This window comes from Dreissena polymorpha, chromosome 8 (assembly GCF_020536995.1).
Source record: "Dreissena polymorpha isolate Duluth1 chromosome 8, UMN_Dpol_1.0, whole genome shotgun sequence".
Taxonomy (NCBI): domain Eukaryota; kingdom Metazoa; phylum Mollusca; class Bivalvia; order Myida; family Dreissenidae; genus Dreissena; species Dreissena polymorpha.
In genome coordinates, this window is record NC_068362.1 from 34,284,943 (window position 1) to 34,308,655 (window position 23,713).

The 23,713-nt window shown below is 34.8% G+C and overlaps 3 long non-coding RNA genes across 4 annotated transcripts; 2 read left to right on the forward strand and 1 right to left on the reverse strand.

The window, feature by feature from the left end:
- Nucleotides 1-3,124: 3,124 nt before the first annotated feature.
- Nucleotides 3,125-7,236, reverse strand: LOC127842235 (uncharacterized). 2 transcript variants are annotated; one of them, XR_008031522.1, is made up of 6 exons: nucleotides 6,885-7,236; nucleotides 6,027-6,485; nucleotides 5,350-5,486; nucleotides 4,952-5,184; nucleotides 4,635-4,796; nucleotides 3,125-4,303 (listed from the first exon to the last, which is right to left on the reverse strand). It is a non-coding gene; the product is annotated as an uncharacterized LOC127842235 (long non-coding RNA). The 2 variants fall into 2 exon arrangements; XR_008031521.1 differs by having other exon boundaries at nucleotides 6,046-6,485; nucleotides 6,885-7,233.
- A 10,150-nt stretch (nucleotides 7,237-17,386) lies between these two features.
- Nucleotides 17,387-17,877, forward strand: LOC127842237 (uncharacterized). Its single transcript, XR_008031524.1, has 2 exons — nucleotides 17,387-17,615; nucleotides 17,809-17,877. It is a non-coding gene; the product is annotated as an uncharacterized LOC127842237 (long non-coding RNA).
- A 3,037-nt stretch (nucleotides 17,878-20,914) lies between these two features.
- LOC127842236 (uncharacterized) lies at nucleotides 20,915-23,210 on the forward strand. Its single transcript, XR_008031523.1, has 4 exons — nucleotides 20,915-20,972; nucleotides 21,196-21,293; nucleotides 22,692-22,884; nucleotides 23,060-23,210. It is a non-coding gene; the product is annotated as an uncharacterized LOC127842236 (long non-coding RNA).
- Nucleotides 23,211-23,713: the final 503 nt, after the last annotated feature.

Consider the following 23,713-nt stretch of genomic DNA (forward strand, 5'->3'; position numbering starts at 1 on the left):
ATGTAATAAAAAAATATTGATATTTTAATAATTTAACTCAATGATATTAATTATATTTAAATTTGCCCCAACAAACTAGGGCAGGTACATGTAGATAGGAAGGATTTTTTCTTGGAAAACCAACAGTGTTGTCAGTGTAAAATATTTGTAAAGCTTCTTCAATTTCAGTTTTACATTTTATGACCTGCAACATATTCTATGCTACTTTATTTTACTATGGTAAGTCATTAAAGTGTTATTTATTTTTCAACTATATAATGTGCTAATCTCATATAATGAATTACTACCCCATTTAAAGATGACACCTAATCTAAATTCATTAATACAATAGTTATAATTGTTTTATTGTAACATACTATTCCACTAAAAAATGACCATCATAGAACATCAATGCTGTGCTTTTACTAAAATTTTCATTGATCTCAATTTTTTAAAGAAAAAAAGCTATCAGGCACTTATAAAAAAATATATAATTAGGGTGTCAAAATTTAACAAACTGAACAAGTCAATTTGAACTTCTCTTGCAATGCAAATGGAGCCACTTGAAATACCAAATTGTTCCCATACTAGTCGGCAATATAGCTATGACATTGTGTCTATTCATAACATGCATCAGATAACCTTCTGAAATTTTTTAAGCGGTTTTGAAAACGCTATTTCATTGCAAACTTTCGTCAATAAAGGATACATGTTGTTATACAACCTAAAGTGAAAGTACAGTTTTAAAAAAATGAATAAAGAGCGAAATTGTTGAAATCTTACGAAAATTTTAATTGATACTAACATAAGACCGTAAGACTGAACAAAATTATACTTAACTTTTAAATCATAACATGAAAGTTTACTTATAAAGCAAATTCTTCATTCATCCGCGGACTTCTTTGTGTCGTAGTCATAAATGCCTCCAAATGGAGGTGCGTGATGCGTCTAAGTATAGAGGTGATAATAACGTAGTGACGTCACCATTTATGTATAGAATGCAGTTAAACTCTTTTAAAATGTAAATAAACGGTAAGAAAACATGAAATAAAAAAAAAGTGATGGATTCGGTGGAATGTCGATTTTAATTCACTCGTGATCATAGAAAATAAAATGATTATTTATGATAATATAAAAATAGAAAAGGGAGTTCCGAAAATGTGTTCTTTGAAAAGAACAATTTGTATATTTTCACTGCTGTTATTTCACTGCAGAAACGTCATATTTTATCATAAGGTATAAAACAAATGCGGTCTCTTAATTATTTTAATTTACAGGCGAATTTATTCCCTAATTATTAGTGATATATTGCTCGTGTCACCCTCTATGCAATAAAGCGATGAGTGAGAACATTACAAATTGAGAAAATATGAGTTATATTAAAAATTGAAATGTGTCTTTCTGCTCCCCAAAGCTAATGGTATTGATGCAAATGTGTTTCTACAACAACCAAATCAAAATATGTATCAAACAAACCGTCCAAAGAGTAATAAATATATCTATATATTCATGTTTTCATTTATTCATATTTATTTTCCATGGAACAAGTAACTAATCTTTGTATTAGAATATCGAACCCAATATGTGCAATAGACGTTTAACCCATTTAAGCCTTGTGGACTCTCCCATCCCTCTAAATTGAATCAATTTATTTCCAAAATTCGGGATGTCTAGTATATTTATTTCTATATTCAAAATATTTCTTACAGAAATTCCTTTTAGCAAACAGCGCAGACCCTGATGAGACGCCGCATCATGCGTCGTCTCATCTGGATCTACGCTGTTTACCAAGGCCTTTTTTTCTAGACACTATATATCTTTGATCAGTACATTATGAAGCGTCGAATAATGATGCTTTAAGATTAAAGTGAATGTTTTATTACACAATTAAAGGTGATAAGTAAATGCCTTACATTAAATCATCATTATACGTAAATTGTCAAACGTAAATTGTTACAGGAGGTAAACTGGTTTTAAACATGGTGTATGGTATTTAGACCAAAACATTTACACTACACCGGTAAAAGTCAATGTATAATAAGTTGGGCGTATTGTGTATGCGCAGATGTTTCAATGATTTATAAATAAAGATAACGCACAATCGCAATACATATAATAATATAGCTTTTCCCCAGGCGGTTTTAGCATAGCGGCCCCGCGTTGCTCGGACGTCAAAATCGATTTCGCTGCGGCGCTTGCTTTTCCAATCATGTCGCTTCGACGCTTGACAATTCACAAACGTTTTCAAGCTATATATTATACCTTTAGTTTTCGTTCACAGATAGCATATCATGTTAACTTTTACGTTTTGAAGCTATTTATGTGAAAAACATTAGTTGACTGACGCTTGCATCTCGTAAATGGTACATTTGAACGGAAGGGTAATTGCTTCTGGGAAGTATTTAAAGACAACTACCATCTAGTAATCAGTTTGATGATTTGTGTTGTCATCATCAAATGACGCGTTATGATCGTTTCATTTTTTAAATTTAAATGTAAAGGTATTAACATGTTCTATGTATTTGATATTAGCTAAAGTATTATGGATTGCTATAATATATATTTTATAATAAAAGAATGCGTACTAAAAGAGTGGTGTATATTTTACCGTAAACATAAATTAATCTTTGCTCCTGCCCCGCTTTATCAATTCTGACATCAACATGGTAGTCACGAGTACATTTTATCAATACTTCACTACATGAGTGTACTATCTTAATTGATAAAAACGCCAACACTTACCTACAAAAAGATAACAAGAGTCTTGAACATCCCAAAATGTCAGTGTATTCAAATTTATGAATTTTTATTACTCTAGCAGTGTGTATTATATTCGTATCATTTGCATATAAATGATAAAATTGCAAAAAACAACGTATACAATCGTGGGACACATTGCGTACACATTTTTGTTTTAACATAACTTTCCTATAATAGTTATTGTGTCAGTCGTTTCTCCTATGATAATCATTAATTTGTTTAAAATCTTGATAATGTAAATACTTTGTATTCCCTCAAGACATACATAAAATACACATGTAAAGAAATAATTGTGTCGAACTGTTGAACTTGTTTCGTCAAACGTATAATATAATCTAATAAGCCATTTAAAAAAAAAGCTAAACGCAAAGTCTTTTTCTGAAATAATAACTTTATTAGATTAATAGGATATTAGAAGCTAAAACATATTGATTTGAATAGATTTGTATACAAAGTTACTTTAAAGCATGTTAATGCCGGAACTATATTGTGCATTTGCATAATGTGGACCTTAATAATATGTGCAATACAATTCTCGGTATTTGAATATTCTCTTCGTAAATGCAAATAAATTGTCAATAGGAGCTCGAAATTTTACATTTTGGTGAAGTTGAGTTTAAAATAGAGAACATTTTCTGATCCGTCGATCATTTACTAATTCGGCACTTGCGTTCCTGCTAAACATAAATTACTTTCTATGATCCAAACTTTATCATCAAAATATAGTTAAGAGTAAAGAAGAGTTTTTGGTAATTTCAAACGATACACGAACATCAGCACTATAATACTACATAAAAATTGCAACCCCACCCTCCCAAAAAACGCGTAGAGTCATATGAGGATGGCATCAATGTTTTGCGCAAATTCTTACTCTATGTAGGTAATTTAATCAACATTTAAACCCATTTTCGAGAGTAATTCTATATCCGAACGGATTTGAGGATGCCGATCAATTAAGGTTATATTATTTTATGTTCTAGCTTTCATATACATTTACTTAAGCCAGACGATATAAAAAAATAAACAGCGATACGATTACTAAAATTATTGTGTACCAATCCAAATTAATATTATAGAAAACCGACTATAGACAAAAACATCACAACACATAGCGCATTTAAACTTGTCACAATATATACAAATTTAATCACATTGTGAATACATTTACTATGTATGGTTACATCATTTATATATCTTTACATGAATATAGTTAAAGATAAATATAAAAAAGGAAGGGAATTTGAGATGACCATTATTTAGTTCATCACATATCACTATAATAAACGGATTATAATGTAAACTAATGTTTTACACACGCAAACGTCACACTTATAATTCAAATAATAACATTCCACGAGGACATCATGCATGCCGGCCCATACTACCAAACCTTTTTGTATGTACCTTTAATTAGAAAATTAAAGCTTAATGAAGTATAAACATCATCGTGCCTAATCACTTTTTTTGCGAAGAACGTTGTCTTATTTGTTATCAAAAAACGCCTGACAATCTTGTGAAAGTACCTCTTATAATGCAGGCAGTGCTTTTATCATACGATCTGCCCCTGGAACAGACAATTTTACGTGGATAAAAAAAGGAGTATTCAAATAAAGGTTAGTGGTATTAAATCTAAAATAAATAGTTTTAAATGAATCTAGATGCTATTTGAAAAACGTCATTCATCTTAATCTGTGTTAAATAGGCAAAACAACAAACACAGAATAATTACTTTTGAGTATTTTGAATGTTGTGAATATTTATAGCCTCGTATTTTGAAACGTGATGATTCAGAAGAATTACACAAGTAACATGTTACTACGGAGGTCATTGCATTGGACAAAGTTCAGCGACAATTTATTGTAATAACCACTTGAAATTGGCAATTACTATATTACCGCGTTTATAAGCGTCATCCAGTCCTGAGCGGCGCGTATCGGGGCTTGTTGCCTTCATCTTGTCGTCGTTTTTGAATTTTTGGTCAATTTCCATTACGTCATGTTTCCCTTTAAAAATGCGCCGAACGTTTTTTTTTCAATGTCTTGGCAGAGACGGGTTTCCTGTCGTGAAATAACAGCCATTATATAATGTATTCGTTGTCGCCAAAATGTATAACTAACAAATAATCCACTGATAATAATTTATATAATTTGCAATTAGCATGGAGCGAGTCATTATTGCATTATAAATGTGCAGTTAAATGCAATTTTCATACATGATGGCTTTATTCAGAATTTCATGTTTGGTTTTCCCTTTCGTCAGAACTTCATACAGTTGACAGATATATGTGTCAGTGGTCTGTAATGGTATCTCTTGGTCAGCCCGTACGGCGGCCCAATGAAGTGTTCTTTCCCTCAGGTCTTTGTTAACGCTTTGACTAACCCTATCTCCAGATGCTATTTGCAGGTTTTTAAACACCAACAGTTGCGTCTGCACAATGCTCTGCACCTAATCGTGATCCAATAGTAATATAGTGTAAGGTGTATTTGAGTAATGCGAGTACATGTATGTATAGTATGAGCGATGCAACGCTTAGGTATTTTTAGTATCGAAAACAATGTCATTGAAATTAAATGTTAAGTTATTTTATAAATTGGTGATAAACAATCTTACATCATTCACGTCCTTTTTGGACTGGTCGGGTAATTCTATTTTTGATCTAACGAGTTTTTTCTCTTGCGTCCGTGCTTCGAACTCTTCAAGAATTGATATGAAATTGCCGTACACACCGTACAACATCTGCTTGCTGGCTAAAAAAATAAATATCAAAGAATATGACCTAAATTCTAATTCTGATACGTCTACAACAACAACAACAACAAAAACTAATACTACTTCTACTACTTCTACTACTACTACTACTACTACTACTACTACTACTACTACTACCACTACTACTACTACTGCTTCTATTACTACTACTACGACTACGACTACGACTACTACTACTACTACTACTACTACTACTACTACTACTACTACTACTACTACTACTACTACTACTATTACTACTACTACTACTACTACTACTACTACTACTACTACTACTACTACTAATACTACTACCACTACTACTACCACTACCACTACCACTACCACTACCACTACACATACTACTACTACTACTACTACTTCTACTACTACTACTACTACTTCTTCTTCTACTTCTACTACTACTACTCCTTCTACTTCGACGTTTACTAATCCTACTACTACTCCTTCTACTACTACAATTACTAATAACATTCTACTCCTACTACTAAAGCTTCAAAAAATTAGTTTGTTTTTACCATTAATACAATTAAATACCTTCTTCTGCGCGATCCATTTGCATCATTGCCTGCTTCATGTCTTGTTGTTAGTGGACATAAGATTCAGCGATCGATTCGAAATAGAGGTCAATATTTTGCAGTTTCGTATCAATGTAAGGTCTCTCCGCATTCTCGCTCTTTTGTTCTTTCAAATCCACGACCTCAGATCCGGAGGATTCTGTTTTATTACCAGTATTTGAGTCTCCCTTATGCGCCTCTTTCTCTACTTCTGGTGATGATTGTTTGTTGTTTGCTTGTTTATTTACGCTTCCTTCATTTTTTTTAGGCTTGGTGTTTTCATCTTGCTGATGTCTCGTATCAATGTCAGGTCTCTCCGCACCCTCTTCCAAATCCATGACCTCATGTCCTTCGTTATTAGTCGGTGTTTTTGTATAATCCATTTCAGTTTTCTCGTGCACTTGAGTTTCTGTATTCCCTCTGAGTAAATAACACACATTTCATTTGAACATTATTATTACAATTAATGAATAAAGCAAAAAGTACCGCCGCATTCTTTGAAATCGATGAAAACATAATTGTAATATTAATAAGAAAAAAATAACAAGAAGAAGAAGAAGAAGAAAAAAAAGAACAAATTAAAAAAAGAAGAACAAGAAGAAAAAGAACATAACGAAGAAGGAGAAAAAGGAGATAAAGAAGAAGGAAAAGAAGAAGAAGAACAAGACGAAGAAGGAGAACAGAAGATAAAGAAGAAGAAGAAGAAAAAAAAGAAGAAGACAAAATAGAAGATGATGATGTTGATGATGATGATGATGATAATGATGATGATGGTGGTGGTGTTGGTGGTTGTGGTGGTGGTGAAAAAAGTAAAAATACCTGTTCATGATGCTAGCCTTTTTGGTCGCTAACACTTCTAGTCACGTACGAGCAGAAGGCTATACTTTTTCAAAATAATCTTCCGGGTTTCAGATTGATAACTTACGCGATAACTATTGCTATCGCAAAACCCCGTACAGTCTTCCTATTCCAAACACCGATAGTTGTGTAAGCTTTATTTTTGAAGTAACAAATGTCATGTACTAAATAAGTGCTCCGTCTTCTACGATTCATGCATGCAACGTGTCCTTATTATTATGTTAATGTGCAATGGTAGTGCCCTAAAGCACACGCCATTAAATAAAAAGTACAGTTTTATCAAATGTAACTGATAGGCTTACTTTCAACGACGTTTGCATACGTGTCACTTATCTTGAAAGTGTAAAGATGTTTAAATAGGGGAGAGCAATATGGACCTGTACCACTGATATACAACTGATCACAGTTTACGCAATAATCATCTAAAGGCCCCCGGTTCAATCCCGGGTTCCGGCACGAACGGAACAGTTCGGCGGCTGACAATTTTTTTCAGCCAGGTTAATAAATATAATAAAGCTTTATTTCATGTAGACATTTTAAAATCCATTTTACTACAATTGGACATTTTTATTAAAATTAATGGATGCCGCGTGGTGACAACGTAAATTCAAATTTCTTACATCACTTAAATATCTTATAAAAAAATACACGTGTTTTTATATTAACAAATAAATTCAAACAACACATCTATTATCCATGTATTTTTATGGTTGTCTATTACAGGCCCTAAGTACTATCCCTACCACATATAGAGCGCGAAGCGCGACAAGTATTATTGATTGTAACAATGAGTTGCGATAAAGGAAGCAGCCGCTTATCAAGGAGGAGCTGTGTCCCAGAAACCCGTTTCCCTTGAGTCAAGCACTCCTCGTTGTTTTTTTTAAGAACCACATATAGAGCGCGAAGCGCGACACGTATTACTTCATTCCAGGTGGTATGGGCCCTTTAGCATTATCCGATCATTACGTCCATAGTTATCTTCCTTAGAATTTGAGAAATTTTGAAATCGTTGTTCGAAGTCCAAAATTTTCATCCGACTGTTCCAAAACTTGCACAGGTTTTTTTATCAAGAGGACCCAACCCAAACTCTATATAAGCAATATCGGACCATAAGTCCAGAATTATGTATCTTTGAATTTAAAAATAAAAGTGAAAAACTGCTTGGTTAGGTGATTATGTAAACATTTGTCATCAGATTATTTCCAAACTTACAGTGTCTTTATATCAATGAGCATTTTTACCTCATTTAAAATGAGAAACATCGGGACAATAAGTCCAAAATTTTTTTCTATTAAATTTGACAAAATAAACAATTTCCACTTGTTTAAAAGATTTCACAACTTTCGTCTGAATATTTACAAACTTGTTAAGTGTTTTTATATCAGTATTACTCGAACCCTATTGAAAATGATGAATATCGGAGCAATAAATCTATTATGATCTTTTACTGAATTTCAAAGGATTGTGAAATGCAGCTTCTTTATGCAATTTACAGTTTTCATTCATTTTTTTTCAAACTTTTACAATGTTTTCATATCAATGAGTACTCCACCCCTAGCGTAAATGAGCAACGTAAGAATAAGTTCAGAATCATCTCCCCTTGAAGTTGAGAAAATATGAAATTACGCTTACAAGATGAAGCAGATTTTTTAAAACCTACACAGTTCTGTTCTATTAACAAAAACTGCACACGGATGCCAGTGAAAAAAGGAAACCAATGTAAATAAAATGAACAATAAAATTTTTGTGGGGTTACAACACAAAATCATCGATAATGGTTTTTTGGGGGTTATAACACAACATCATAAATAATGGTTGTTTGGTGGTTATAGCACAAAATTATAGATAATGGTTATACCAGTATCTTTTTCTATTTTGTTTAAAATAATCGGCCAATATATTAATATTTACAGTAGAAACAAAATTCGTTCCATGTAACTTCATTGAGTGCCTTTTACACTGAAATTCCCGACGCCCTTTGATGCTTTGCATCAATACTTATCTTGTATAGCTATAAAATACATTCGGTCATAACATGAACGTGGATGGTCGAGTGGTCTAGGCGGCAGGCTTTTTACTCCAGGAATCCAGGGGTCAGTGGTTCGAGCCCTGTTGAGGTTTACTTTTTTTAAATTGTAGTCTTGTTTTTTTACAGGAGATTTTTAGTTCAAATGTTTAAATTTATCAATATAAAGCATTTATAGCATTTAATGACAAGCTTCAATACATGCCAAAATATGTTGGACGGCCCCTTTAACTACGTTCAACGATATTGTTTATAGGGCACTGTTATTTAATATACATTTTATAAATGCTGATATATACCATGATTTAATTATATCTTTAAATAATAATTGTATTTAATTGAGATACCACATATCGCGTATTTTTCAATTTGATTTTAGTAATTAAATGTTATAAACTTAAGACGATTTCGGGTTTTAATTATGAAAAAAACAGAAACAAGGAGGTAACTTTACTCTCTCATAGAAGAGTTTTATTGTGTTCCCAGATGTGTTTCGTACTTCCTTACATTCTTCATTGTTTTTGTCACCTAGCATTGTCGTTTTTTTTTTTAAAACGTATGAGGACTGATGAACGAATACCTATGTAAAATTTATCAATATTCCGTACTTTTCTGGTTATTTGAATTGTACAATTTATTCTCCGACATTATTACATATTTTGCTGCTATATTTTGTTGTGTGTTTTTATTGTTAGAATTTATTTTCAGTTGAATCATTGCGCTATGCCATTATGTATTCATGGTAAACTACTTTTTATATTATATTTTGTATATTGTATGTTGTCACATTGCAATATGGGTCATGAGTTAAGAGTGTATAGTTATAAAGTCTTTTTCGGCCGGTTAATAAAAGCAGTCAAGTAATTACAAAACATAGGAAGTTTAATATTAATTAAAAGTATCAAGATCACACTCCGTTGGCACGGAAGTACGGTCACTTTAAATCAGTGTGTAAAATATACGCAGCAATTATAACAATACGTTGTACACCAAATAATGTTCGTATTTGGTACTATACCTCCAAAAGAAATCAGAAGCAAATTTTCGAAAATTTGAATTTTTATTTTCATTTATAATTTGTTGACGATTTTGAATAAAAAAATAAAATAATATATCATAATATTTAAGGAACTACTTAATGATTCAATGTGAAAATTGCAGTAAACTTGAGCTACGGGTATATAAACATGATCATTGAAAGGTTCGGTATTTCACATTGTTGCATGTATGATCAGCAAATTTGCAGATCGAAAAGACAAAACCAGAAAAAGAAGACTATTATGAACTTAAAAAATGAAATCGAATGGCCACAATTTGAATTACGTAAATTTACGAGATATATGTACACCTTAAATTTCAGTTAAAAGTAGCTATTGAAACGTAATTTACTTAACTGCGACTTTGACACCTCGTTGTTGGTTTTTTTTCCTGTTGTACAAATAGCGGCGCTTTTACAGAATGAAGTAAACTGTGTACGCAGTACCTCAAAAGAAGCGGGAATAGATGACATAAAAGTTAGGACGAACCTGTAAATAATTGCTTTTGGGTAAATGTTTTCATGTCTTCCATGCTTAGCTTGTGTAAATTTTTTATATGCATTAACACTATCATGCATATACCTGATAAAGACGTTTATCTTAATAATAACGTTGGTGACTTCGTGCATATTATCAGTACAAACAGGCAATTTAATAATTGCCCATTAAATTCTCCAATCATTACATAATTATTAAGAATTAAGTCACAATTATCTTATGTGTGATTTGTGTAAGTCAGCGTGGAAATAAAGCATTTCAGATGGCTTATAATAATCGTTTAACAATGTCAGTGGTGCAAACTGCCTGATGACATTAAAAAATAAAGATATGTGACTCATGCATTCGTTCAATCATTTTTAATTATAGCAAGTTTTACATACTTAAATTAATATTGGTCATCTTTTTGTGAAAAGTATTTTTAAGAAGTAAATTTTTACGCATTGGCATTAAGTTAAGATAGTATTGTATTCCCCCCCCCCAAACAAAATTATTTAATCGTTGTATACAGATAGTGCATATGAATCGTTAACAAATCGTGAAACAAGCGGCGAAAATACATCAGTTACAAATGGGGAATAACCGTCATGATAATTATGTTTATTATATGGAAAGACATAAACAGCACATCCTGATTAAAGTGGATTGATAAATTGGTATTCAATAAGGTTTAACAAAATTCATATAAAATTTCAGGGAAGGCATACAAAATAATCGTTCGAGAAAATGAAAGAAAATTTCCGGTAATATGGCGAGAAGCTTGTTTGTTTTTTGTGCTAGCTAAATGAGATCTTTTAGTGGCTAACTCGGTGATTTAGGAATGGGATTTTGAACCTGAGAGGAACTTAAGGTACTAAAGCGTTCACGCTTACATTGAGTTTTCTTTTAGCTACTGATATTGACTGTTATTATGAAAAAGTATTAAAAAATGCATGTACATTACAAGATTTTGTACAACAGGACATTGAAATACCGTTACTCTAATGTTGATCCGTAGACAACTCGTGATTATCGTGTTTATCTGTCTCGTGTTTATCGAACTCGTGATTATCGGACTCTGCCAGCCAATTTTGTGAAGTATACTTCTCGCAAAAGATAGCATTCACCCATTGTGTTCCTTGTAGTATGTCCAAATACATCGACACCGATTCAAAATACTAAAAAGAGGGACTTGTCGTCACCAGAATTTTTACTGGATTACAAGAAACATAAATTTAACGTATCTCCAGAACCCTGCGACACGAATACTCGAAACATAACCATGGCAACAAATATATCCCTGGATCAGGACGCTATTCAGGCTATCGCCGCTGCGCTCAAAGACACTATACAAAGCAACATCGAGGTAATGCTTCAGTCATCAATTCAAACGATTGTCGAGGGCGTGATTTTCGGTCTCCAATCCAAAGTTAGCAAACTTGAAGAAGAAAACAGCAACCTGAAATCCTCAAACGAAGTCCTTAGAAAACGTGTTCGCGACCTTGAACTTCGTTCCGACGCAGCTGAGCAATACAGTAAGCGCAACTGTTTGCGGATTTCCGGATTACCAGAATCTGATAGTGAAAACACCGACGACTTGGTACTTGGAGTTTGCGAGGCCCTTCAAACCAATATAAATGTCGCCGACATCGATAGAAGCCACCATCTAGGTAGACTAAAGCAAAAGGGCCCAAGAGATATTCTGGTGAAATTCGCAACGTACAGAGCCAGACAGAAACTTTACACTAAACGCACTTGTCTGAAGGACATTGGTGACAAGTTCAAATGCATTTACGTCAATGAACAGCTTACATCTGTTCGTTCGAATCTCTTGTTCGAAGCTCGTTCGCTTGTCAAAGCAGGCAATCTCCTTGAGGCATGGTCTTCTGATGGAAACATTCTCATCAAAGCTAAACACGACGATGGCACTCCTACCTTACGCATAGTTTCCCCACAGGACTTAGAGCCATATCGCTAGACAACGCTTTCTATTTTGGACAGTATAGATAAACCAGTAAACACACGATATTTACTCATTCACATCCAAGCGTTGTGTTTACAATTTGTATGTGCTTTGTATCAATAATCAGTGTGTCATTTTTTTATTTGTTATTCCAACCATAACCAAGGAATCCACTGTAACTATTTTTATCCTGATTTTTTTTCAAGCACGCGTATTCAGCTCTCTTTTTTTAAATTAATGTAGTGAACTGTTATACTTTCTCTTAACATTGTTATAAACACTGCCTGCCAATTGTTGTAAATGTTAACAATGTAAAAAGAAGCTGTTAACAAAATGACCATTACCCGAGGCCGGGATAACTATCTTGGACATACCTCTTTACTTAACCATGGTTGGATGTGTGTGTTATCTTAATTGTGTATATTGTGTTTTCCTTTTAGGTCATTTCTCATTTCTGATTTAAATTTGAGTCTCTTAAGTCAGGTCAAACCATAACGTCGTCTCTCACGCCCGTCTAGGCCCACTCGCACATGCACACCTCTTACACATCTACATGGACCAACACCAACATACACATTCCGCCACGCACGCTCACACATACACACGCACGCATACACACATACATAGGCACACCACTAAATTGATTCACATGTATTTCAATCCAACTTGACTGAATTGGCCTTTTGGCAACTGCATTGTATTTGAACGCTTTACCACAAACTTTAAACACAACCCCATTCCTAATAGCCACTCATTCTTACTTCAATTGAGACATGCGAGACATGCCTCTTTGCTTCTTTCATCCTTCTTCCTGTCTTCTGTTCCTAACCCTCTTCACTATACTTCTTGGAGCACCTCATGGAGTCTGGTTTAATTTGGAATTCGTATCCCAACTACCGATGGTTCCGGTACTGTTTCTCGTGCCTAGCGTCAATGCATTTTTCAGCACAGGAATTACATGATGACTAGCAAGTGTTGCGTCTACACGAGAAACATACGATTCAAATACAAATGGCGTCTTGTAATCTCTTTCTTATGCACCATGGTCCTCTTTCAAGTGGAGAAGTATTCTATCCTACAGCATCTACAAACCTTCACGGTTGCCAGACCATTAACACCGTATACCAATTCAAATATCGTAATCTCGGAAATTCACAGATCTAATATCGAGCTGACATGCGTGTTACTAAAACTTTTGATTTCGTCATTCGTGTGTTATGTCGCCTACATGTTCCTCTTTATCTTACTATGTGGTGACATCCACCCAAATCCCGGTCCTATTTCGAGACAGAACCTAGAATCTGCCTCAACATCATTCACCTCTTCTTCTCAATCAGTTGATATAAGTAATCACTTATCCTTTATACACTACAACGTCCAAAGTATCATCAAGAAATTAGACATTTTATATACCGAATTTAAGGATTTCGACATTCTATCGTTCTCAGAAACATGGCTCACTGGAACGTCCCTTACACAAGATCTGTATTTTCCAGATTTTAACCCCCCTGAAAGAAAAGATCGGCTTGGAGACAGCCACGGTGGTGTCTTAGTCTACATTAAAAATAATCTATCTTACAAAAGACGCACAGACCTCGAAATCAATGGTACTGAATCAATCTGGATTGAACTTCTTACATTTTCTAAACATACCCTGTTTGGCGTATTTTACCGACCCCCAGATACACCTGCACATATACATGCTGCCATTGAAAATTCTATACATCTTGCTGTTGACACGGGAATCCCCAACATTATTATAACCGGTGACTTTAATATCAACTTCCAGGACCCTAACAACAAACTCAAACAGTTGTGCAACCAATGCGGCCTCTACCAAACCATTAATGACACTACACATTACACTGAGCGTTCCTCTTCAACAATTGACTTAATACTCACCTCTGAGCCTAACCTTATTCACTCATCGGGGGTGGGAGACCCCTGTCTTGAACAAAATATTAGATATCACTGCCCCATCTATGGTCTTCTTAACTTCAAAAAGGCACATAAACGCACATTTAAGCGCCATATATGGATTTTCGATCAGGGCAATTACGAAGCGCTTTGCGAAGTTATTGCTAACACCGACTGGGACGCTATAAAGCATAACGACCTTAATATTTATCCTAAAAACATATCCGAGTACATAATTTCCACGGCGAAAAACTATATTCCAAACAGACTAATAACAATTCGCCCAATCGAACCAGCCTGGATAACCACTCACATAAAACATCTCATTCGTTGTCGTCGACGGTTGTTTCGCAAAGCCAAACACACAACACTTGAACGCGACTGGTTCAAATTCAGGACTCTGCGAAACAAAGTTGTGGCCGAAATTAGACGCGCAAAACTAAATCATCAAGACAAATTGGCTGAAAAGCTTCAATCAACACCAAATTCTAGATCCTGGTGGTCATGTTTGAAAAGCTTCATTCGACCTTACTCGACATCATCCATACCCTCACTTATCCATCAAGATTCAATTATTGAAGACGACACCATGAAAGCTACTGTCCTTAACAACTTCTTCACAGAACAAACTATCCTGGACGACTAAGAAGCACCTAACCTAAGGCAATTCATATATCATAACAACGAAACTCTGACTTGTGGTCACTCCAACTGAGATTGAATCAGTGCTACGAGGCTTACCATTAAATAAAGCTTCTGGCCCAAATTCAGTAAATAACCGCATCCTGAGAGAACTTTCAGCTGAACTATCTCTTCCTTTATGTGATATTTTCAATACTTTCTTACGCACCTCTGTATTCCCAGAACCATGGAAAGAAGCTTTTGTCACCCCAATATTCAAATCGGGAGACTCATCTAACCCAGCCAACTATCGTCCTATCTCTTTACTTAGCACACTTGGAAAAGTATTTGAAAGAATTGTATTTAAATATACATTTAACTTCCTGCACACTCATCAGATCCTCTCCCCCTTACAGTCTGGATTTGTCCCTGGTGACTCAACAATAAACCAGCTTACGTTTCTCTATAACTTCTTTAGCGAGGCTATCGATTCTGGAAAAGAGGTCAGAGCTATATTCTGCGACATTAGCAAAGCATTCGACCGTGTTTGGCATAAGGGTTTGTTGTTTAAGCTTACAAATATAGGCATAAGCGGTTGTCTCTTATCCTGGTTCGAATCCTACCTTACTAACCGCAAACAAAAAGTTGTTCTCCCAAACGCAGAATCCAATTGGTCTCATATCAACGCTGGAGTACCCCAAGGCTCAATTTTAGGACCTCTTTTGTTTTTAATTTTCATTAATGATATTGTAAAAGATATTCATGCAAACATCAGGTTATTTGCCGACGACACTAGCCTTTATGTTGTAGTCGACAATCCAGTCAACGCTGCAGCTATACTTAACTCCGACCTCGAAAGAATCAATAAATGGGCTAAAACGTGGCTTGTCAGTTTTAATCCTAAGAAAACGGAATCGATGATCATAAGTCGCAAGACAAACACAACTCAACATCCCCCTGTATATATGGATAACGTCGCCATTAGCGAAGTAACAAAACATAAACATCTAGGACTCTACTTTACGAAAGATCTTAAATGGGGCGCCCATATTGAGTACATAGTTAATAAGGCCTACACAAGAATACACGTAATGAAAAAGTTAAAATTTAATTTAGATCGTTCCTCATTGGAAACCATGTACTTATCATTTATTTGTCCTTTACTCGAATACGGCGATGTCGTTTTCGACAACTGTACATTACAAGACCAAGAACTGTTAGAAAACGTCCAACATGAGGCTGCACGAATAGTCACAGGTTCCACGAAATTAATCTCTATCCAAAAGCTTTTGGAAGAAGTCGGATGGGAAACTTTAAGTAATCGCAGAGCCAAACATAAACTCACTCTTTTTTACAAAATGACTAATAACCTAACCCCATCCTATCTGTCTGACTTATGTCCACCAATGAATACCAACGACCGCTATAATTTAAGGAATAATCAATCACTTTATGTTCCTAGAGCTAGAACTGCGCTCTACTACAACTCATTTATCCCATCCACAACTCGTGCTTTCAATAGCCTTTCAACCGAAACCTCGAACGCATCATCCATCCACACATTTAAAAGAAGTCTTCCATCATCAGCGGTCAAAGTTCCAAAATATTATTACTATGGCAAACGTATATCCCAGATAATGCATACGCGACTACGCACAAACTGCAGTGTGCTTTCACATGACCTGTTTAGTAAAAACATTATACAATCCCCTCTTTGCTCTTGTGGCGAAGAAGAAACAGCTGGCCACTATTTTTTACACTGCCCATTGTACTCCACCATTCGAGTGCGCCTCTTGAACTGTGTATCGCACTTCTGCCTACCCTCAACCAAGGTATTGCTTTTTGGAAATCCTATTCTTTCTTTGGAAGACAACTGCACTATTTTTGCAGCAGTACATACCTTTATTGATGTATCTAAACGTTTTGATAAGACGCCTTCGGTACCAATTCCCACATTATTATAACGTGCTCCCCAGCTCCTTTAAACTCTTTCTCCAACCTCGTTCTACCACTATATCTCCGCTTCCATTTCTTTAACTCTTCCCTACTATCACTTACACATCCACTTTATCTATGTATCCATAATCATCTACTTTTCCCACATTAAACCTTACTTCAATTTAATTATACACATGTACCTTCCACCACAACCACTCTTCATCAACATTTATGTATTGAAGTCCTTCTCGCCTAATGCATCGCCTATTCATGCTTGTGGAACGACCTACAATAAGCTAAGTTTAGCTTCCAGGTCAATCCACATATTACTGTGTATTTATTTGATGTATATGCATTCCGAAATAAATATGTTTAAACCAAAGAAAACAAACTTGTGTACAACCTAAAGATAATAGCGTCTATCCAACAATATAACGATAAGTTTATGCAATTTCATTTGGACATTATTATGCACTGGTTTGAAAGTGTTGACAGATAAAGCTCTGTGTTTTATATTCCTTGGCTGGAGTTGCTTTAATGTTTAAATCGTATATGAGGTAGATTGTGAAGCAATACGTGGTGCAATAAGTGTCACTATCGGTTTCCACTGAAGATACACTCCTTTCCGAGGAGGAAGTGATCCTGATAAAGAACGCGTTTACTTAATGTTACAGGATATCTTTCTACATTCAATATCTAATTCATGTATCTAAGTAATTCAATTTTGATTAACAGAATATTCGTTTAGTTACAATTTTAATATTCAAGTAGGGCGTATTCGTGTATAATACAAATAATTATTTGGAATTTTTACTAGTCCTTATGGTATCAGAAGATACAATCGCGGTTATATCAATACATTTGAGATGTTTAATTTATACTAATTTTAGTACGTGTTTGGTCTAGAATGACCGACCCTTCAACGTGGATAACATTGACAGATTTTGTGTGCCCGGTGAAAACGTGTCCTTCAAGGCAAGTATTGCATTGTAACAGTGTGTCAATTATTGTGTGTTACATATTAAAAAAGGATAAAATGGTATCTAAGTTTCAAGATAGTATTGTTACAAGTATTTCGTAAATTATCGCTTTCAAACGTCGCTTTTGTTTAAAAATAGTACATTTAAATATGTACTTTATACTTATAAAAAGTGATCAAAGTAACACAATTAAAGCGAGTGGTGACTTGCAAATATATTGGAAATATGTCACGTTAACTACTAGTTTTTTTTAAATAATTTCATCAGATACAAAGAGAGAGAGAGAGAAGAGGGGGGAGAGAGCGAGAGAGAGAGAGAGAGAGAGAGAGAGAGATAGAGAGAGAGAGAGAGAGGAGGCGAAGAGAGAGAGAGAGATAGGAGAGAGAGAGAGAGGAGAGATTGAGGAGAGAGAGAGAGGGAGGGAGGGAGAGAGGGTGGGAGGGAGGGATGGAGGGAGGGAGATTTATAACTTCTTTCACAAGGAATGTTGTGTTTTGTAATTAGACGATTGAAAAAAAATCTTTGTTTTGGCGTTATAAGGAATAAAATATTGTAATTTAGTTGTTTGTATGCGACAATTAATGAATTTATCATCGGGTTTTCACACTGAAAAATAACTTCTTTATGTTTAATGTATAGAAACCGGGGTTAAGCAGCTATAAGTTACAATGTGACATCATTTGATTCATAGACCTCATTTAAGAGCTGTCAGTTGTAATAAAGCAGCATCTGAGACACGAAACGTGCTGTTTCAATTATTAGAGGTAATAACAACGATTACGATATATCTCTTATTTATATCATAAACAATTATTTAAATACATAATATTACAAATATGAGCTTTAAATACATGTATATTTGTTTATTGATCATTTCCCGAATTAAAATACGAATACAATGGTTGTTTACATTAAACAAAATATGGAAAATTTGATGTCTACATCATTATCGTATTAACAAAAAATATGTACATAAAATGTATACAAATGGTCACTTGACAACACGATAAACTGATTTCGATACAAATGTACAAAAAAACGTGAACGAAGTAATCTTAATATTGTGATATTCAATGCATCAATATTCATCGATTACGTTTTTTTAGAGTATGTGACAAAATGAACTTGTTACTTTATAAAACAGGTATGTACATAATCGCTCGCCAACATAACAACTGATTTGTTTTTATTAAAATATTTCTGATCTGAATACTTACTGCCAAAAACTCGAATGTGTATTCGAATAAATACACGTAACAATAGAAACAGTAAATCCCTAAAATAGTCTGATATCAAATTACATGTACATGAAACACGTTTATATGTAAATTATTGGCAAGCTATATGTACACAAACGCATAAGCATTTTCAAAATTTTAACAAAAACAATTCTTTAAATAAACATTAAGTAAAACTTAATGCAGAAACTATACATTTACCTGTAATCACCGCGAACGACGGTGGCCGCGGTGGTCCACCGTGGCCGAGGTGGTCCACCGCGATCGCTGTGGTCCACCGTGAGATCGATTTCCCGATTAATTCCCCGATGCTCACTCACTGTCACCGCGATCTATCACAATGGGACCACGCTCAGACCGCGATGATTATCCGCGCTGACGAAAAATTGTCCACGGGACTGTGTTTCAGGCAGAAATCTAGTTTTAAACTAGACGTAGTGTAGTCATGTCGTTTACGAACAATATAAAAAATAATGTTGATAAAGACTCAACATGTTTTACACCAGTGTAACTATCAAATAATTCAGAAAGAGAATAGGCAGTTTTAATTTTGTGAATACGCTGATTTTCTATACGTGTGTTACTACACAGTGTACACGAAATAATACTTACATTACTTGTCTTAACACAACCATACATTGATTTAATCAATTTGACAAATTCAGATGTCATATTTTACTGCAAAAGTTTGTACAAAATTCCGTTCCTATAAACGAGATCGAAAGATTTTTTTAATCTAAAGAGGCACTATACAGCAGGTGCGTGAAGTTGGCTCACCGATCAGTAATCGACAAGCCAATAACGAATGCTGATCTGGCACAGCACCTGTCTCGACATTTCAGATCAGTATTCATGTTAAAAGTTTTACGTCGAATGCTGAGCCAGCACAACATTCTAGCGCGACATTCCAGATCAGCATTCGTTTTAAAGGCGTTACGGCGAATGCTGAGCCAGCTCAGTACTTTATTGCGACATTCTAGATCAGCATTCGTTTAAAAAGTATTACGGCGAATGCTGAGCCAGCTCAGTACTCCAGCGCGACATTCCAGATCAGCATTCGTTTAAAAAGTATTAGGGCAAATGCTGAGCCAGCTCAGTACTCCAGCGCGACATTCCAGATCAGCATTCGTTTAAAAAGTATTACGGCGAATGCTGAGCCAGCTCAGTACTCCAGCGCGACATTCTATATCAGCATTCGTTTAAAAAGTATTACGGCGAATGCTGACCCAGCTCAGCACTCCAGTGCAACATTCTATATCAGCATTCGTTTAAAAAGTATTACGGCGAATGCTGACCCAGCTCAGCACTCCAGTGCAACATTCTATATCAGCATTCGTTTAAAAAGTATTACGTCGAATGCTGAGCCAGCTCAGCACTCCAGCGCGACATTCTAGATCAGCATTCGTTTAAAAAGCATTACGGCGAATGCTGAGCCAGCTCAGCACTCCAGCGCGACATTCTATATCAGCATTCGTTTAAAAAGTGTTGCGGCGAATGCTGAGCCAGCTCAGCGCCGGAGTGCTGAAGCGAGTTCTTGATGCAGATAATTGACTGGGTATCTTTGAACTTTGCCATTATGGGCCTTACTTTATTTATTTCGTATCTTCCGATTCTATGTGCCCGGTCAATCTGAATCACACTTTCTGGGTCCGAAATCTGTAAGTGTTACACGACAGAACCGAATGACTTTTGATCCGCAGTCTTCCGTTCGAAAGCGACCGGATGTGGTAGTTCCCTTCGCTGCATACGGGATGTCACTGGAAACGTCTTGAGTGCCATCCAATGCAATGAGTGACCTACCGATCGATGGCTGCTCAGTGTCAACTACTTCCGTGATTCCGACAAACAAGAGGTTGTCCCTCATTGATCGGCATTTAAGATCAATCACGTCTTCCTTAATATACACGTAATTGTTTAGTTGTAATAAGTTCAAATTTTTGGCGATCATAGTATTTAGCTTTTTTTTCTCGATTTTCTAGCACCTTGTCTCGAAACAGATAAATATTTTCGTGATATTTGACACGAAACGTGCTGTTTCAATTAAACAAAACAATAAACAAACATCATTGTTTCAGATTAAAAGAAGGAAAATCTTGGGTTTGTTCGAAACATAAGGATCCTGTGTCTCTCAACGCCCTTGAAAAGATGAAATGCGAGACAGGCGCATGTTATAGTATGTTTTAAAATAAATATCTAGTTTACCTTTGTTTTAATACCATCAAAATGTGAAAATGTACGGTGGTGAACCCACTTCATGTTTTGAAATTGATTTACAACTCATCAGTTGGAAAAACTCACAGCTTATACATTCATTGAACTCTTCATTTTTTCAGCTTTTTAGAATCTAAATCTAAATAATACTGCACAGTTAGTGCTTCAAATTAGAATGTTGTATTCTTTGTTGTAATGATATTCAACAATATAAAACATAAAAAACAAATACGTTTAAACAAATCTAAGGCGTTGATGAGTCTTTTAGTTTTGTAATTTCTAGGATCTTTATCAGTGAAAGCTTCGTATTGTCCTTGTCCAGAATTTAAATAATAAATTGTTGAATCCAACACATATTTATAAAACTCATCCTGTTATAACACCACCATAAAAAGCGTTATATCGGCTATTGTTTTTATTTTGTCTTAAGTAGTACTGTCTGTCATAACCTTTTTTATTCGACATACATGTACTTTACAATCTAAATATTTAATCTACTAAAATACTGAATTTGGATATTTAGAGGTTAATGCTAGTTTACAACTCGCGATCATGCCATAAAAGACGACGATATCCGACCTGAGAGATGTATATTCATGAATAATCTTTTCCATTAAAATATCTATACGTTTTCTTTAGTCTACGGAAAACATGTCCCCATTTTCTAATCTTTTTTAAGATAAACGCTTCAATATAAAAATCGGAAAGTAGTTCACAATTCTTATACGACACGAATGAAAAACACAGTTAACCAAATATATCCGCGACGTAAAAAAACTGCGTTGACTATAGGTAATAACCATGAAACATTCAGTATTTTAGCGGCTTCAGACAGCTTTGATCGTATTTATGTTATGCTAATGTGTGTCGATACGGCTTAAAAGCCATCATAACTTACCACCGAAACAAACATTCCGTGCTGCGTTGCTTATTCAACTAATTTGTTAATAATAAACTGATTTTCTGCACCGACAAAATGAATTTGATCTGGAATCTCAAGAAAGGATTTTTAGCTTGATTTAGGAGTCATATCCTTTTCTCAGCAAATTTATAGAAAAGTTAAATATAAAGCATTAAGGAATAAAACGTGTGGAACATATGTTTACCCTGCAAACACAAAAGGGAATTTAAATAAAATAAAATAAACCGTTCTCACGGGTCATGTATGAATTCTTTAATATATGTGCATGTGTTGGTCTAAGCGCTCATGTACATGCGTTAGCTCGACCGATCTGTATTTAAAGTTGTGATAAAGTGTTTTCCCGCTAGACAATACCAGTATAATTTTTTATATGATTTTGCTGCATTTCTTTTTATGTGCTAATTGAATTTTATCTAAATTATCAAACGCCAACTACAGACGACATTAGTTCTTGGCGCTGGAACTGCGGGGATAGTCATCACCAAGGTCAATTTGAGAAACCAGACTGGGCAGGATTCCTGTTTGCAGTGTCTCAAGCCGCACAGTTCGCGGACGAAATGGGTTCGACATGGATGAGCGCCCTTATAGTTGAATTAGGGAAACAGTATAACAGACCGTAATAAGTTGACAGGTAAATACTATAAAAAGTATTCAATTGCATAATAAAATGGCATTACCAATAATATGTATTACTACTATAATTCGCTACCGCGGGTTTGCTTCGGTTGTGTTAATTTAAATGTTTTCTATTGCCACTAAGCACGCATTATAAAAAAAGCAAAACATGTTCTATTTCACTTTTGTAGACTTGTTCAAACGGCAGAAAATACTTTAGAACAAAAATACAAGAACAACACTTCAGCAAGACATGTAATGACGAATACGCTACGTTCGATATTATTATAGCTTATATTTTCAATTACACATAGTATATTTGTATATATATATTTATTTCGACGCATGTGTTGTTGTTTTATTTATGTCGATGCGCCGCATATTCTTGTTTTAAAAACATTATTCTGTGCTTTTTCATAACCTTACTGACTCAATTAAATTATATAAATCAACCTTTATCCAAAACCAACAATATCATGATATACACATATAACACAAAAAGGATGTAACAATTGAATTGTAAGTTAATGGTTTCCATCCATAAATATGATTGAACTGTAACTACATTAGTACATGAGATACTATTTTAAGGAAAACACACTCCTTTCTTTAAGACAAATTACCTATCGTTGAATAAACATAAACCGCTATATTAAAGGAAAATGAGTCATTTCCACAGAACTCCATACAAATAATCATGCAAATGGGCAATGCCAACAAAACGTTAGATCAGCAAATAGCTTATTGCCGTTGCAACACAAGAGACATTATTTTGGGCGCACTGAATTTTAAATAGACTTTCTCTATGTCGGGGCTCGGATGGAATTCCAAAATCTCGGTACAGT